Source organism: Ictalurus punctatus, chromosome 15 (genome assembly GCF_001660625.3).
Source record: "Ictalurus punctatus breed USDA103 chromosome 15, Coco_2.0, whole genome shotgun sequence".
Classification (NCBI taxonomy): domain Eukaryota; kingdom Metazoa; phylum Chordata; class Actinopteri; order Siluriformes; family Ictaluridae; genus Ictalurus; species Ictalurus punctatus.
The window spans coordinates 26,357,727-26,363,998 of record NC_030430.2 but is presented as its reverse complement, the minus strand read 5'-3'; the positions used below and the strand labels follow the sequence as shown (position 1 = coordinate 26,363,998).

Sequence of the window (6,272 nt, the reverse complement as noted above, 5' to 3'; positions counted from 1 at the left end):
AATAAGTAAGACTCTTCCTCCTCTGTCGGTTAGGCGAGGCTGATGTATAGAACTGTATCCAGGAAGATCGGCTTCATTTAAAGCTACGTACTCGTTGTAAGTAAATGTCCTGAAGTGCACAGTGGTTAGCAAGGGGAAGTGGGTGAGTGGAAGTGTTAAACACAGGATTTTAGACGTGCCATAATTCCATCCTGTAGTAAACATCTGATGCTTGCCTTCATACAAAATCAGAAACCAGCATGATCAGAACTACTGATAAAGACACATTACATCAGAGTTTAGCATTCAGTTAGCATTCAGTTAGCATTCAGTTAGCATTCAGTTAGCATTCAGTTAGCGTTCAGTTAGTGTTCAGTTAGTGTTCAGTTAGCATTCAGTTACTGTTCACTTGAGGTTTGTTCCTCCATTCTGCTGAACTGAGTGACTCAAAAAGTCAGTTTTCCTCCTCTGGCCTCGTGGTTCCTCTCAGTGATTCTCCAAGTGGAGGAAATTAAATTACACTAGGCAGATCAGCCACATCGTGTGTGTAATCAGCTGATAATACACTCTTCTGTAGCATAACAGTGACAGAGCAGAGAGAGAGAGAGAGAGAGAGAGAGAGAGAGAGAGAGAGATGAGGGGGGTGCTTTCAATATTTGTATTTAAAGATGTATTCGTATTTTTGAGTCTTTTAAAGATGTGTGAGGGTTTGATATCAATATTTAGTTTTATTGCAGAATTTTATTCAAAATGACTTTCAGGTGAGTTAAAATTGTACTCTGAGCTCAGGATTGAGACATTAGTAGATCTGAGAGCTCGAGGTTTGAGATTTAATCATAGTCATTAGGTTTAGAGGAAATAATCACATGACTAAGTTGAATGTCGTCCTTTACAGGAAGTGAGAGGGAGAGTGCGGACGTGTGATTGATGAAGTTGGGATGATTACGAGTTGATGTGAGACCGAAGAGCACACGAGTCGCCTCACTGGAGACAAACACCGTTCAGCTTCAGGGGCGAGGTTAACGAATAATTTTACATGTAATAAGCTCTAATTTAATGAAGGAAACTTTAGCATCTCTCAGTGTGTTTCATTCAGAAGCCAACAATGTCGTTCCTGTTACAGTCCTGAGCGACGCCCTATCGCAGGAGCATCAAGTCCTGACGAGGCCGCGACTGTTACACATTACTGCATTATCATTTATTTAAGTATTAAAATATATTGTATAAATGTATTAAAATTAAACAAACTGAAATAAAATAAAAAGCACTTTCATTTCTTATTTAATTTCTGTATTTGTTATATTTGTTTCTGTATTTGTTGTGAAACATGAAGCTGAAGAAGAGTGAAGTTCTATATTCTATATTTATCTGCATTGGTTCTGCCTTGGTTCTGCCTCAGTTCTGCATTGGTTCTCCCTCAGTTTTGCATTAGTTCTGCCTCAGTTCTTCCTCGGTTCTGCATTAGTTCTGCCTCAGTTCTTCCTTGGTTCTGCATTAATTCTGCCTCAGTTCTGCATTCGTTCTGCATTAATTCTTCATAGGTTCTGCCTCAGTTCTCCTTCAGATTTGCATTAGTTCTGCCTCGGTCCTGCATTGGTTCTGCCTCAGTTCTGCATTAATTCTGCCTCAGTTCTGCATTAGTTCTGCGTCAGTTCGGCATTAGTTCTGCCTTGGTTCTTCATCGGTTCTGCATTAGTTCTGTCTCAGTTCTTCATTGGTTCCTCCTTGGTTCTGCCTCAGTTATGCATTGGTTCTGCATTAGTTCTGCCTCAGTTCTGCATTATTTCTGCCTCAGTTATGTTTCAGTTCTGCATTGGTTCTGCCTCAGTTCTGCACTGGTTCTTCCTCGGTTCTGCATTAGATCTGCCTCAGTTCTGCATTAGTTCTGCCTTGGTTCTGCATTGGTTCTGCTTCAGTTCTGTATTGGTTCTGCTTCAGTTCTGCACTGGTTCTGCATCTATTCTGCTTTGGTTCTGCCTTGGTTCTGCCTTGGTTCTGCTGTCTCTGTTAGATTAGGACCTTGTTGCTTTTATTCCACTTTTTCTTCATTAATGTCTCGGGTTTTGTGTTTTACCCTCCGATACACCGTTTCCTGCCATTGTGTGTCACAGACACAGACGGCCCCTGGCCTCCTTACAGAGGGTCCCTCCCACCTCCAGCCCCTCACACACACACACACACACACACACACACACACACACACACACACACACACACACACACACATACATACATACACAGGGCTCATTTCTTCCTCCACTCACTCAGACTCTGAGGGATTGTAAAGTTGCAGAGACAAACAGAGAGAGCCGGACTCAGTCCATTCCCTCGTTCACTTTCTGTCTATATCTGCTGGATGCTGTCTGTGTCTCTCTCTCTCTCTCTCTCTCTCTCTCTCTCTCTCTCTCTCTCTCTCTCTCTCTATCCTGGACGCTGTCTCGATCTCTCGGATTAGGACGTGGAATATGAACCCTGGACTCTGAGACCCTGTGTGAGTACACCCTCTGAGCTGGTGAGTGACTTGTTTAATTCTGCTGATCTCACGCTTTCATATTAGGGTTCGGTATTGGACACACAGACAGATATACAGGCAGACAGACAGACAGACAGACAGACAGGTAACTACAGTGTGTGCAGGATGAGTACACTTCAGTTTCTATTTTCTGCTAAACTTCAGAAATATCTCTATTCCACAAGTCTGTCCCTCTCTCTCTGCCTGTCTCTCTCTCTCTGTCTCTGTCACTCTCTGTCTCTCTGTCTCTCTCGCTCTCTCTCGCTCTGTCGCTCTCTCTCTCTCTCTCTCTCTCTCTCTCTCTCTCTCTCTCTCTCTCTCTCTCTCCCTCTCTCTCTCCGGGCTCAGATTACCGGCTTCCTCCTGTTGTTTTGTGGGTGCAGGTTCCCTCTCCCACGCTCTCTCTCTCTCTGTCGCTCGCTCACAGAGGGGAAGGAAAACGCCGATAAGAGTTCGGCTGAACAGGGAGAGGCTCGTGTGTGTGTGTGTGTGTGTGTGTGTGTGTGTGTGTGTGTGTGTTTTGAAATGAGGGGACACGTTTTGTGTCTTTTCTCAACTTCTCGTGTTGTTTTTGGAGCTCTCTCTCACTCGTTCTCTTTCTCTCTCTGGGTGGAGGAAGTGAAGGAGGGAGAGATGAAAATTGGGAACAGACCCTCAGTGAGTCAGAGCTCTGTGTCCAAAAATCAACAGACGGGAAAAAGAGAACAAGAGAATTCTCAACATGGGCTACAGATTTTACACTTCAGGGGGGAAGGAGAAAGTGTGTGTGTGTGTGTGTGTGTGTGTGTGTGTGTGTGTGTGTGTGTGTGTTATGTACTGCCTTTCTTCAAATCAGATGTGGATTAGACAGAGCTCATGATGATCCCCTGTATAAACGAGGCTGAGGGTTCTGATGGTTTTATGTTCCATCTCTTCATCAGAACGTGATAATTAACACATTATCATTTTTAACTGCTCTCTCGGACTGGCAGTAATCAACACTGATCCAGCTGTGGATCTAAATCACACATGTAAACACACACACACACACACACACACACACACACACACACACACACACGTGTTATTTCTGTCATATCTCGGTTCCCTCATATCTGCTCTTTTATAAACTTTATAAACGTTATCAGTTCATCAGCTATCACTAAGTCAGGAACTTCCCCACTGAAACTGACTTATGAAATGTTGAAGCTGATGATGTCATAATGAACGTTACAGCAGTTGACCAATCAGGAGCTTTGCTTCAGCTCCCTGTCAGTTCGGTGTATTTGTGAATGAAAGAAATGTAAGGGAAAAGCACAGCGTAAACAGCGAACAGTTTTACTGACACGCAGCACTGCTGATGTTCAGGTCTCATTTTTAATGGACGCGAGTCACAGTTATAATACAGGAGGGTTTTATTGTACAGGTGTGTTTACTGTACAATAATCAGTTTTATGCCATGTTTAAGACCTTTATGGGTCGTGTGACTGGAAGTGTTTTCTGTTTTATGTGTGTGTGTGTGTGTGTGTGTGTGTGTGTGTGTGTGTGTGTGCGTGTGTGCGTTAAGATTGTACCCATGGCCTGCATGCACTTGGTTACTTTAATATATAATAATAATAATAATAATAATAATAATATATATTTATAACTTGGTGTATAATAACAACAACAACAACAACAACAATAATAATAATAATAGTGTTTAGCATTGGATTTTCAGTTGTGTTTATTTGAGTGTAAACCTGTGTAGATCTCTCGTCTCTCACTGCTCTGTGTTTCTACTGATTACACTGAGCTGTAGTAGCACTTCCTGTCCAAACAGGAAGTGTTCTGTCTCGCCGGAGCTTCTGTTCTCTACAGTGCGAATAACAATTTACTCTCCAGCTCTTATTCCTGTTCACACACATCAGTAACATTATAGAGCAGAGTCTTTATTTAATCAGTAATTAACTGTTTAATTATCGCAGCTCGTTTGTCCTCATGTTTATTACAACTTTTTCGGTGCCAGTTTCTTTTTCATAGTTTACATCATATTGTTTCATTTATGATTCTAAAAGTGTAGGGATTTTTTTTTATATATAAAAAAATATTTTTTATAAAAATACCATTTTCAGAATGTAATTTATAATAAAATATTATTTGAATTAATTATGATGTTTTGTTACAGTATTGGCTTGTCGTATATTTACTAGTTTTTAGCCTTTTGTTTATTATTTTTCATCCCTGAACTTATGTTGTGTTCAAGACCAACTGGGAACTTTCTGACTTTTCAGAATAAAGATCTGCCTGTACAGCGCTTCAGCTCCAAATTCCCACTTGGAAAGTTGGAGCTGTTTGAGAGCTCTGATTTCTCTGAGCGTAACATGTGAAAAGGAAGAAGAAGACGAAATAACAGACAGACAAGGAGACGACACAGCACCTGAATTCACCTTTATTTCTGAGTTCAGATGCCTGAGTTTGCCGCAATGCTCTAATGTGGGAAGTAGGAGGGCCCGAGTTGGAAAATTCTGAGATCTCAGTTGTTGTGAATGCAGCATAGCTCCTTAGCCCCGCCTCTTTTCCTTAAAATTGTATAGTTGATGTAGACACAGTTTTCACCTTTTAAAAAAGTATTTTTTCCTTAAAATGATGTACAACAAGCAAATAAAGGATACCCATAATGCCCTGCGGCACTTAAAGGCAACACACACACAGCTGAATCATCAAACTATTTCCCCCAATATCACTGCTGAGGTTTCTCCAGTGTGAGGAAGTTTTTCATGGCCTCAAATGTGGAGAAATTGATGTCAGTGTTTCCTTGCGTGTGTTTAGTGTGTATTTAGCGTGTGTTTAGTGTGTGTTTAGCGTTTGTTTAGCATGTGTTTAGTGTGTATTTAGCATGTATTTAGAGGGTGTTTAGCTTGTGTTTAGCATGTGTTTAGCATGTATTTAGAGGGTGTTTAGCTTGTGTTTTGCATGTGTTTAGTGTGTATTTAGCGTGTGTTTAACGTGTGTTTAGTGTGTATTTAGCATGTGTTTAGCGTGTGTTTAGCGTGTGTTTAGCGTGTGTTTAGTGTGTGTTTAACGTGTGTTTAGTGTGTATTTAGCGTGTGTTTAGTGTGTATTTAGCATGTGTTTAGTGTGTGTTTAGTGTGTATTTAGCATGTGTTTAGCGTGTGTTTAGCGTGTGTTTAGCGTGTGTTTAGCGTGTGTTTAGCGTGTGTTTAGCGTGTGATTAGCGTGTGTTTAGCGTGTGTTTAGCGTGTGTTTAGCGTGTGTTTAGCGTGTGTTTAGTGTGTGTTTAGCGTGTATTTAGCATGTGTTTAGTGTGTATTTAGCATGTGTTTAGCGTGTGTTTAGCGTGTGTTTAGCGTGTGTTTAGCGTGTGTTTAGCGTGTGTTTAGCGTGTGTTTAGTGTGTGTTTAGTGTGTATTTAGCATGTGTTTAGTGTGTATTTAGCATGTGTTTAGCGTGTGTTTAGCGTGTGTTTAGCGTGTGTTTAGCGTGTGTTTAGCGTGTGTTTAGCGTGTGTTTAGCGTGTGTTTAGCGTGTGTTTAGCGTGTGTTTAGCGTGTGATTAGCGTGTGTTTAACGTGTGTTTAGCGTGTGTTTAACGTGTGTTTAGCGTGTGTTTAGCGTGTGTTTAGCGTGTGTTTAGCGTGTGATTAGCGTGTGTTTAGCGTGTGTTTAGCGTGTGTTTAGCGTGTGTTTAGCGTGTGTTTAGTGTGTGTTTAGCGTGTATTTAGCATGTGTTTAGTGTGTATTTAGCATGTGTTTAGCGTGTGTTTAGCGTGTGTTTAGCGTGTGTTTAGCGTGTGTTTAGC

At 41.3% G+C, this 6,272-nt stretch overlaps 1 protein-coding gene across 2 annotated transcripts in view; it reads left to right on the top strand.

Annotated features, from left to right (window-relative positions):
• Nucleotides 1–2,193: 2,193 nt before the first annotated feature.
• Nucleotides 2,194–6,272, top strand: part of hdac7a (histone deacetylase 7a) — a 68,538-nt gene continuing 64,459 nt past the window's right edge. For both annotated transcript variants that reach the window (XM_053686412.1, XM_053686411.1), the window contains exon 1: nt 2,194–2,491. The gene's annotated coding sequence lies outside the window, so the exon portion shown is untranslated. The remainder of the gene's footprint in view (nt 2,492–6,272) is intronic.